Here is a 12275-nt window from a genome sequence, read left to right on the forward strand (position 1 = left end):
CCTGCAGCCTGACTGACTGAGGGCGGAGGACCCAAGGCGGCGGTCAAGCCCGCAGCCCGGTATGGGTGCGGCGGAGGAGTAAGGCGGCGCTGGAGCGGGTCGGCGTCGCGCGCAGGGGAGTTCGTCCAGCGGGTCGACGCCAGCCCGCTCGACGGTGTCTTCCGACCTCGTCACGGGCGCCATCGGCCTCGAGGTTCTCTCCGTCCTCCACCATTCCTTTGTTGGCAAGCAGTAGCCTCGCTCTCTCCCCGTGTTTCCGGTGAACTCACACGCGCACGCAAGCTGCTCGAACAAATGGACACAAGGGAAAACAGAGGAGGAGCAGAGCAGCACACAGGTTACTTCTCCAGGCAGCCAACACCCATCATTTTTCTTCTCAGTTCACAACGGATGCAGACTTTCCTTTCGGCGTGAGTTACATAAATTTACGCCGATGGATGGGGATTCATCATTTACCCACACAGATGGATGGGGAGTGGCTTCGCCCGAGGTCCCAAGGTTGGAACTTCCTTCTGGTCAAACTTAATTTGGACCTTAGTAGTGGGATTCATCATTCACATCTCAAATATTATACTCCTTCCGTTCGGAATTACTCTTCCAAAAAATGAATGTATGTAGATGTATTTTAGTTGTAGATACATCCATTTTTATGACAAGTAATTCCGAACGGAGGGAGTAGAAGTCAAGCACTCGTAGCTGCACCCAGCTTCACATTGCTGACCAGTGGCTTTGAATTCCAAGCACCAGAGTCCTTGTTAGTGTGCCACCAGAGCTAACACAAAACATCGACACCAAGAGCTAACTTGTTAGCGACCAATGAATCCGTCAGCTGTTTTTATATAAGAGCACACATCAACATCGTACATATACATTATATAATTCCTAGAATGTTTACAATCAGGCTTGCTACTAACCAAAGCATAGTGCATATTTTTCTTCATTATTACGAACAAACTGCTCTGATTAATTATATGCAACTTCACTGTCCAGTTGCTTTAATCAAATCCGAAGCCTGCAAGCCCTGATTGGTGTGCACTGCTACCTCAAATCCCAAAACGGACAAGAGAGAAACTCCATGAGCATGGATACAAGCCTGCAAGCCATCATTGGTCAGCTCCCTCAACTTCACTCTCCGGCTGCTTTAATTAAACAGCAACCAGCGACTTTTATCTTGGCAGGCAACACCAATAGTTTGATTACATATATGTCATGTATGTATACCATGGGGTATCCTACACCAAGAAGAACACATACTCATGGCAAAAGCACCCATGGACACGCTTCAACTAGCCTGCATCCAGATAGCCATAGCCTTGCTCTTGCTTACTCAAGCCAAGAGCACCACAGAGGACACATCTGCCCTGCATCCAAACGCTACAATCACCAGTTGTATTGCTGGCGAGAGGTCTTCCCTTCTCGCCTTCAGGGCAGGTCTATCAGACCCTACCAACCTCCTTCCATCATGGAAGGGTGATGACTGCTGCCGATGGAAGGGCGTCTACTGCAGCAACAGAACCGGCCATGTTGTCAAGCTCGATCTCGGAGGCTGTGATGAAGGCTGGCAGATGCTAGCAGGCAACATAAACTCCTCGTTGCTTGGTTTACAACATCTACGGTATCTCGTCCTCGTTGCTTGGTTTACAACATCTACGGTATCTCGACCTCAGCTGCAACAGGTTGACAAGATACAGATACCGGAGTTCATGGGTTCTTTCCATCAGCTGAGATATCTCGACCTATCGTGGTCACAGTTCATTGGAAGGATACCACCGCAGCTGGGTAATCTCTCCAACTTACAGTACCTAAATCTTGACACCTACTCATACGTGAGTGTTGATTCTTCTTTCCATAGAGGCACATATTCCACCGATATCACCTGGTTGTCACGGTTAACTTCCCTTGAGCACCTGGATATGACTGGGGTGAACCTCAGTACAATTGTTCACTGGCTTCCGGTGGTGAACATGCTTCCTCAATTCTGAAAGTTTCTTCGTCTTTTCCGATTGCCACTTAGAAGTAGCCCTGATTCTCTTCTGCTCTCAAATCTGACATCTCTTGAAACACTGACTTTTGGAAACACTTCCATAGCATACAGCGCCAACTGGTTCTGGGATTTAACTAGCCTCAAGTATCTAGATATCTCCAGAAATGGTTTACATGGCCCGTTTCCTGACGAGATAGGTAATATGACCTCCATGGTGGAACTTGATTCATCAGATAATAATCTTGTGGGCATGATACCTTCCAGTATGAAGAACCTTTGTAATTTGGAGAGATTATTTTCTTCGGGGAATAATATCAATGGGAGTATAACAAGATTATTCAATCGATTACCCATTTGTTCACGGAATAAACTGCAGAGGTTGTTTCTGCCAAATAGCAATCTCACTGGAAGCCTGCCAACTACACTAGTACAATCCTTGGTCAAGCTGAGCCAGTTGGTTCTCTATCATAATAAACTCACTGGTCATGTGCCAGTGTGGTTAGGAGAGCTCAGGCTAAGAGAGTTGTACCTTAGCTACAACAACCTGGATGGGGTCATGCATGAAGATCATTTATCACGCCTAGATATGTTAGAGGAATTGAATTTGTCAGACAACTCCATAACCATCGCAACGAGTCCAACTTGGGTTCCTCCTTTCAATCTAAGACTAATTCACCTTCGGTCCTGCAAGCTAGGTCCTAAATTTCCAGCATGGCTTCAATGGCAAACACGTGTATGGAGTATTGATATATCAAACACAAGCATAAAGGACATGGTACCAGATTGGTTTTGGATAGCAGCTTCCTCAGCAGTGTATCTAAATATCCGAAATAATCATATTACAGGAGTCCTCCCATCAACAATGGAATTTATGAGAGGAATAGAAATGGATTTCAGTTCTAACCAGCTTGGTGGTTCAATACCTAAGCTTCCCATCAATTTAACCGACCTGGATCTCAGTGGGAACAATGTAGTTGGGCCAGTCCCGTCAGACATTGGAGCGCCATGGCTTAAAACACTTATTCTATATAACAACATGATCTCTGGAGCCATATCTTCTCTGTGCAAGTTGCGGTCATTGCAGTTCTTAGATCTATCAACAAATAATCTTAGTGGGTCAATTAGTGATTGCCTAGTAAACGAATCCAGCACAAGTCTGAGTATCATCAATTTAAGTAAGAAACAACAACTTCTCGGGTGGATTTCCTTCACTTCTCCAGAAATGCCCACAACTCGTCTTTCTTGATCTTGGACATAACCAGTTCTCTGGGACTTTACCGGCATGGATTGGGGAGAAACTACCATCATTGTCATTCTTACAACTGAGATCCAATATGTTTTATGGTCATATTCCAGTTGAGCTTACAAAGCTTGTTAATCTTCAATACTTGGACCTTGCCCATAACAATATATCAGGGACCATACCGGGATCAATTGTTAACTGCAAGTGCATGACACAACCAAGAGACAATGCTTATGAAATTGAGTATGCATTAACTACTAGAGTAAGCTTTGTTGACAACAAACAAACTAAATATACGGAGGATTTTGCAGTACTCACAAAAGGTCAAGAGAGATTATATACAGGAGAAATCTATATATGGTGAATCTTGATTTATCATGTAACAGTCTATGGGAGATTCCTGAAGAAATTAGCGCTCTTGTAGCTTTGAAGAACCTGAACTTATCATGGAACAACTTCAACGGAAAAATCCCCGAGAATATCGGCACCTTAATGCAGGTGGAGTCACTCGACCTATCACATAATGAGTTGTCTGGTGAAATCTCTTTAAGCTTATCGGCTCTCACATCACTGAGTCACCTGAACCTGTCCTACAACAATCTAAGAGGGAAGATACCAACCGGAAATCAACTGCAAACACTTGAAGACCAAGCATCTATTTATGTTGGCAACCCAGGTCTCTGCGGCCCCCCTCTCTCGCAGAAATTTCCATAGCCCGAGCCAATTCCAGGAGAAAACCATGGAGATGCAAGTGACGATGTGGTTTCGTTTTTCATCGCCACGGGTTCGGGATATGTGATGGGTCTTTGGGTGGTCTTCTGCACCTTCTTGTCTTCTTGTGTAGGAGGAGATGGAGAGTTTCGTTTATCTGCAATTGGCTCTTACAACGAGTGCCTCCAACATACAACAGCCCTGGGGGAGTTTTGTTTAATTATTTTGATTTTCTTTGATCTTTTTGGATCATGGGACTGGGCATCCCGGCTACCGGCCCTTTCTCGTGAATGAGGAGAGGAGTCCACTCCTCTTGAGAATAACCCACCTAGCATGGAAGATATAGGCAACCCTAGTTGTACATGAGCTGCTCGAGCATACAAAACAGAATTTCATTTGAAGGTTTGGAGTTTGGCTCATACAAATTTACTTGGAACGGCAGGTAGATACCGCATATAGGAAGGTATAGTGGACTCATATGGAACAACTTTGAGGTTTAAGGAGTTTGGGTGCACAAGCAGTATTCCCGCTTAGTGCAGGTGAAGGCTAGCAAAAGACTGGGAAGCGACCAACTGAGAGAGCGACAACAGTCGTAAACATGCATTAAAATTAATTCACACCAAGTACAAGCATGAGTAGGATATAATCTACCATGAACATAAATATCACGAAGGCTATGTTGATTTGATTCAACTACACACTACAGGAATATGGTACTTCGCCGTCTGCCATAGCGGACGGCAAAGGCAAGGTTGGCGGACGGCAAAGGCTTTGCTGTCTGCCGCGGACGGCAAAGGGCGACGGCAAAGATAGCATCGGCAAAGGCCTTCTTTGCCGTCTGTTTTTTGCAGCGGACGGCAAAGAGGCCTTTGCCATCAGTGGCAGACGGCAAAGGGCATGGCTCTTTGCCATCTGCTAGCAGACGACAAATGCTGCAGGCTCTTTGCCATCTGTTGGCAGATGGCAAAGAGACCAAATAAGCATTAATTATGTTTCTTCTTATATCAATTCATTTTCACAGAAAATCAAACACACACACACACACACACACACACACATATATATATGACCAATATAGCATATCCAACACATATTACCAATACTCATGAACACATATCCAACACATGTACGTTATCAATATATAGTCATGAACACATATATATCCAACACATATACAACAAATATTACAAGGAATGATCTAAAACTAAATATCTATTTTCCTAAAAACTATCTTATTACTAAGATCTTCTCTGGATCTTCTTCTTTTCTTCCAACCTGCATAACAAAAACACTAAGAAAGAGAGAATGGGTTAGGAGTAGAAATGTAGCATTTCACTTGGTGAAATGCAATGCTGTAGGAACAAGTACTTGAGATCAAGATAATCTTAGTTAAGATCCTGATTTTCAAAGTGATCTTAATTAGAAAGCCAAATAGAGTAAACCAATACCAAAGAGCCAAAGGAGAGAACCAGCCAATGACCCAATCAAGAAGCCACCACAATTAGCTGTAAGTTAAATGCCAACACAAAGACCACTATCAGTACTAGTTCCAGGAATTAAGCCAACTAAAAACTAGTGATTAAAGCCAAAGATTAGACTTCATCACCACAATAAGTTTTGTCCAGTGACAATAGGTACATGTCACTGTGCAATGCCAAAAACAAAGCTCCAGGAGGAGATATACATCACAACCAGCCAACCAGACCAAGTCCCAACACATCCAGCCACCAGCAGCTTAGAAGAGGTAACCATTAAGGAGAGCTATAGAAGACCTCAAGGTATACTTGAGGGATTATGTGCTCAGACAGCCTGGAAGTGCCAAGGCTAGTTCATCACAGCACAGGGATAGCCACACGTAAATTAAGCCTAAGAGAGGGGGGTCTTAGACCAGCATCATTGCCCAAATCAGATGTAGTATCTATCTTATCAGTAGAAGACTAGGAAAGTAACAACCAAAACCAAGTATAGCATCTGTTCATAGGCTATTAGAAAGAGACCAATAGGAATAGCCAAACCAAGTGGTATCTGTTCATATCAGTATTAGAAGTAAAATAACTAAGAACAAGTGAGTATCTGTCCATGAGTAAAGTAACTGACCAAAGTAACAACTCCAGGATCAAATACACAGAACAGAGCAGTACAGGAGTATATATACTTCACAAATACACAGGAGGGGAGCAAGGAGAAGCTCACCAAGAGGAGTTGTAGCCGAAGAAGGATGCAGCCACACCATCACTATGGTGTGACCAGCATCACAACCAACACCACCACAACAAGTCGGAGATTGCCAGAGAGCACCACAACGGCGGCGCCAGCGAGAGCACGGGCACGAAGGCGCCAACCAGGGGGACCGCAGCACGGAGGCGCCACCCAGGGGAACCACCGCGCCACGGCACATCCAGCACCGCCGGAGGATCCTCACGGCGACCGGACCTAAATGTGGTCCGTCCACTTTGGTTGCACATGCCAAATCAGCGATGAATGAGCTACTTTTCCCGCACAACAAGCAAACACTCCATTCAATAGAAGAAAGGCCGGTTTTACAGAAGCAAAGATTAAAGGTAGAATGTTCAGAAGCGATGAATGATCGATTTGGCATAAGCAGGACCAAACGAAAACCATGGCAGAAACTAAATTGACAACACATGATGATGCCTCCGAAGTAGACAAGGACAGCACAAGTTTTACCTATACACAACACAACGATCACTATACGAAATAGTAAGCATTTATAGTTTCCTTGTGTTTGATTGATTGACACTCATTATTAACAAGTCAAGTTAAATCCTAGCAGCATATGTAGTAAGGACCCTATCAAATCGAGCTAACCACGGCAGCCCTCAAGCAGAGTAAACTGATTTATGGCACAATTACAGAAGTGAACAACTGAGTCCTCCTCAACCATTATTGCATATGCAGCAAAAACAAGATTGATAATTTTTCTTGTTTGGTTTAGAACTTGAGTGGACGGGTGCAAGGCAGGAAAAGAAGAAATCCAAGAGGGGAGGAGAGGAGAAGGGACGGACCTGGATGGCGTTGGGGCAGTGGTGGAGCTGCGTCCTCCACGGCGTCCTTCCCATCCATGGCGTCCTTCCCGTCCATGGCTTCCCGGCGTGCTGGATCTATGAGGGAGAGGAGACGCGACGCGACGCGGTGAGAAAGAGAGGGATGGATGTGACGACGAGGAGTAAAGAGACTCACCTGAGTCACTGGAGCAATGCCGGAGCCACGCCGGCGATGTGGTGGCTGAAACCCTAACCGCAGGGGAGCGTCACGCGTGGTCGCAGGAGGACGCGCGAGTCAGATCTGGTCGGAGGGGATGGAGGAGCGGGGCGAGGGGGTCACGTGGGTGTGCTGGGCGCCGTCGAATCCCGTCGGAGCTCGTCGAAATCGGCCGCCGTAGGTGCTCGCGCGAGGGAGAGGGAGAGACGAGCGGGAGAGAGAGAGGAGGTGGGGGCTGGGCGGAGAGAGGGGAGACAGAGAGAGGAGGTGGGGGCAACGGTTTTCTTTCTACCTGCAAAAAAAGAGATAGCCCCACCTCTTTGCCGTCCACCAACACATGGCAAATATTCTTTGCCATCTGCTGGTAGACGACAAAGGATTGGCTGATGGCAACTAGCATCTTTGCCGTCTGTCAGTTCTTTGCCGTCCATTTTTTGTAAGCAGACAGCAAAGTGCCTCTTTGCCGTCTGCCAGCTGACGGCAAAGAACTGGCAGACGGCAAATAAGCTGATTCCAGTAGTGACATGTGTGAACATGTGCCAAGTCGAGTCACTTAATTCATTCAAAGGAGGATACCATCCCATCATACCACATCATAATCATTCTAATAGCATGTTGGCACGCAAGGTAAACCATTATAACTCATAGCTAATCAAGCATGGCACAAGTAACTATAATCTCTAAATGTCATTGCAAATATGTTTACTTCATAATAAGCTGAATCAGAAACGATGAACCCATCATATTTACAAAAACAAGAGAGGTCGAGTTCATACCAGCTTTTCTCATCCCAATAAGTTCATCATATATCGTCATTATTGCCTTTCCCTTGCATGACCGAACGATGCGTATAATAATAAGAGTGCACATGCATTCGACTAAGCTGGAATCTGCAAGCATTCAACTCAAGAGAGAAGATAGGGTAATATGGGCTCTCAGTTAAATAAACAATCATGCATATAAGAGCCACTAAGCATTTTCAATATGGTGTTCTCGACCCCCAAAAGAAAGAAAAGAAAATAAAACTATTTACACGGGAAAGCTTCCAACAAGTAAGAAGAAGAACTAGAAATCTTTTTGGGTTTTCATTTTAATTCTACTACAAGCATGGAAATTAAAGTTACTAATTTTTTTGGTTTTTCTTAAGGTTTATCAAACACACAAGAAGAAGACTAGAAAAAGAAATTTAAACTAGCATGGATAATACAATGAAAGAGTATGAGCACCGACGACTAGTGTGTGAACATGAATGCAAAGTCGGTGAGAAATACGTACTCCCCCAAGCTTAGGCTTTTGGCCTAAGTTGGTCTAGTACCAAGGACCGCTGCTACTCTCCCCGGTGTAGTGGGAGGTGTAATCAGGATACCACTGGCTGGTCATCTCCGGATCCCACTGGACAGATGATGCACGATAAGGGTCTAGCTCAGGTTCCGGCTCAGGTTCAGGTTCTGGAGTAAAAGCTTGAGCTCGATGATTGTTCACCGCTTCCGGCGTGACAAGACAATTTTCTGCAAGCAAATCAAACAACAGAGGCACAGGCAAAATAATAATCTCAATGTGTTTCTTATTGAATCTAATTTTATACAAGAGCATCTTTTCTTCATTGTCAACAATAAACTTATGTGCTACCATGCTCTTATAATCTAAAATGTGAGGATGCAATTTTATCTCATCCTCCTCATAGTGCCTAATGGGTATCTGAAAATGTTCAGCGAGACGTGCAGCATAGATACCTCCAAATATGGGACCTTTTGTACGATTCAGGGCTAGTCGTTTAGCAACGACGGCACCCATACTAAAAGTATTGTCCCCAAGCAAAGCATGTTGAAGAATAATAATATCTGGAACGCTCAAATTTCCAGTATTTCCACGACCAATCAAGCATCTACTAGTAAATATGGCAATGTAGAGTAAAACAGGAAAGTGCATGCTAGAGACTTTTGCCTCAGAGCCCTTCTTTGGCTCTTCCACAACAATAGTTTTAACGAAGCCATCCACATCTTCACGATGGGGTTCCTCTAATTCTCCCTCATAAGGTATCCTACATACCACGCAAAAATGACGCAAAGACATTTCTTTGAATTCATCATATAAATGAAATGATACTGCAGGCGGTGACTTCTTAGGATAATAATAAAAGTTTTGCACGAAAGTATTGGTGAGCAAGAGATATTGATCGATTCGGTCGTTGACGAAACCGGTGAGCCCTGCAGTCTCGATTAAGGCATAAAAATCTTCATAAATTCCGGCTTCTTTCAAGAAATCTTCGCATGGCCATTCACACGACCGTACTTCCGCTAAGCAAGGAAGATTATACTTGGGTTTTTCCTTCTCTTTGTCTTGTATTTCCTTAGAGCTTTGGCTAGAAGAGCCTTTAAAGAGCCTCCTTAACATTTTCTGAAAAATTCTGAAATTTTAGTAACTTCAAAATATAAGTGCATAAAACTAAACAAGATTGATAGCAACTACTTCTACAAGTGCCTAAAGCCTATATCATGCATTGGAATTGCTTGGGACCTCAAAAATTTAACATGCAAGCTCAAGAACATGGTCACCTATGCAGCAAAAATTTGCAATGAATAAAGCACTAGAACAAAAACTAATTGGACCAATGGAGGAGTCACATACCAAGCAACAATCTCCCAAAGCAGTTTTGCGAATGGAGCTTTGAGCTAAGAGATCGATAATCGCAGCAAAATGAGCTAGAACTCGTGCTTGAGCTGGATGGGGATTTTTTGGGGTAGAAGATCAAGTGTGTGGGTGCTGGCATAAGTGGAGGGGGGCCACGAGGGGCCCACGAGACAGGGGGCGTGCCCTACAGGGGGGCGTGCCCTCCTCTCTCGTGGCCTGGTGCTTGGCCCTCCTATAGTATTTTCAGTGCCTAAAATCCTCAAATCTTCCAGAAAAATCATACTAGATTTGCAGGGCATTTGGAGCACTTTTATTTTCGGACTATTTTTTTTAATGCACGGATAATTCAGAAAACAGACGGATAATACTATTTTTGCTTTATTTATTCTAAATAACAGAAAGTAAAAAGAGGGTACAGAAGGTTGTGCCTTCTAGTTTCATCCATCTCGTGATCATCAAAATGAACCCACTAACAAGGTTGATCAAGTCTTGTTAACAAACTCATTCCGAATAACAGAGAACCGGAGAAATTTCGAATAACACTAAGTTACCTCAATGGGGATATGAAAATCCCCAATAATAAGAATATCATACTTTTTCTTGACAGTAGGTAGAGGAAATTCAAAACCTCCAAAAATGATAGTTGGAACTTTTCCAATTGAATTAATGCTATGAACTTGAGATTGTTTCCTCGGAAAGTGTACCGTATGCTCATTACCATTAACATGAAAAGTGACATTGCCTTTGTTGCAATCATAACAGCCCCTGCAGTATTAAGAAAAGGTCTACTAAGGATAATAGACATACTATCGTCCTCGGGAATATCAAGAATAACAAAGTCCGTTAAGATAGTGACATTTGCAACCACAACAGGCACATCCTCACAAATACCGACAGGTATAACAGTTGATTTATCAGCCATTTGCAAAGATATTTCAGTAGGTGTCAACTTATTCAATTCAAGTCTACGATATAAAGGGAGAGGCATAACACTAACACCAGCTCCAAGATCACATAAAGCAGTTCTAACATAATTTCTTTTAATGGAGCAAGGTATAGTTGGAACACCTAGATCTCCAAGTTTCTTTGGTATTCCACCCTTAAAAGTGTAATTAGCAAGCATGGTGGAAATTTCAGCTTCCGGTATCTTTCTTTTATTTTTGATGATATCCTTCATATACTCAGCATAAGGATTTACTTTAAGCATATCAGTTAAGCGCATACATAAGAAAATAGGTCTAATCATTTCAGCAAAGCGCTCAAAATCCTCATCATCCTTTGACTTGGATGGTTTAGGAGGAAAGGGCATGGGTTTCTGAACCCATGGTTCTCTTTGTTTACCGTGCTTCCTAGCAACAAAATCTCTCTTATCATAACGTTGATTCTTTGATTGTGGGTTATCAAGATCAACAACAGGTTCAAACTCTACATCATTATCATTGCTAGGTTGAGCATCAACATGAACATTATCATTAACGTTATCACTAGGTTCATGTTCATCCCCTGATTGAGTTTCAGCATCAGAAATAGAAATATTATTGGGATTCTCAGGTGTGTCTACAGTAGGTTCACTAGAAGCATGCAAAGTTCTATCATTTTTCTTCTTCTTCTTTTTAGAAGAACTAGGTGCCTCTAAATTATTTCTCTGAGAATCTTGTTCGATTCTCTTAGGATGGCCTTTAGGATACAAAGGTTCCTGAGTCATTCTACCAGTTCTAGTAGCCACTCTAATAGCAATGTCATTTTTATTATTTAATTCATCAAGCAAATCATTTTGAGCTTTGAGTACTTGCTCAACTTGAGTAGCAACCATAGAAGCATATTTGCTAACGTGGTGAAGTTCATCTTTAACTCTAGCCAGATTATCGCCTACGCGTCCTATCTCAAAAGCATTATTCTTTAACTCTCTACCAACATAAGCATTAAAACTTTCTTGTCTAGCCATAAAGTCATCAAATTCATCTAAGCATGGGCTATGAAATTTAGTAGAGGGTATTTCAACTTCATCATATCTATAGAGAGAATTTACCTTTACTACCTGTGTCGGGTTATCAAGACAATGTGGTTCTTCAGGCGGTAAATTAAGACCATGTATTTCTTCAATAGGAGGTAAATTCTTAACATCTTCAGCTTTAATACCTTTTGCTTTCATTGATTTCTTTGCCTCTTGCATATCTTCAGGACTGAGAAATAAAACACCTCTCTTCTTCGGAGTGGGTTTAGGAGTAGGCTCAGGAGTTGGCTCAACTGGTTTAGGAATTACTTCAGGAACTGGCTCAGGAAGAGTCCAATTATTTTCATTAGTCAACATATTATTCAATAATATTTCAGCTTCGTCGACTCTTCTTTCCCTGAAAACACAACCAGCGCAACTATCCAAGTAGTCCTTGGAAGCATCGGTTAGTCCATTATAAAAGATATCAAGTATTTCATTTTTCTTAAGAGGATGATCAGGCAAAGCATTAAGTAACCGGAGAAGCCTCC

At 43.0% G+C, this 12275-nt stretch overlaps 1 pseudogene; it reads left to right on the plus strand.

The window, feature by feature from the left end:
- The first annotated feature begins 985 nt into the window (after positions 1 to 985).
- LOC125515701 lies at positions 986 to 3608 on the plus strand (annotated as a pseudogene).
- The last annotated feature ends 8667 nt before the right edge of the window (positions 3609 to 12275 follow it).

Source organism: Triticum urartu, chromosome 6, assembly GCF_003073215.2.
Source record: "Triticum urartu cultivar G1812 chromosome 6, Tu2.1, whole genome shotgun sequence".
Lineage (NCBI taxonomy): Eukaryota > Viridiplantae > Streptophyta > Magnoliopsida > Poales > Poaceae > Triticum > Triticum urartu.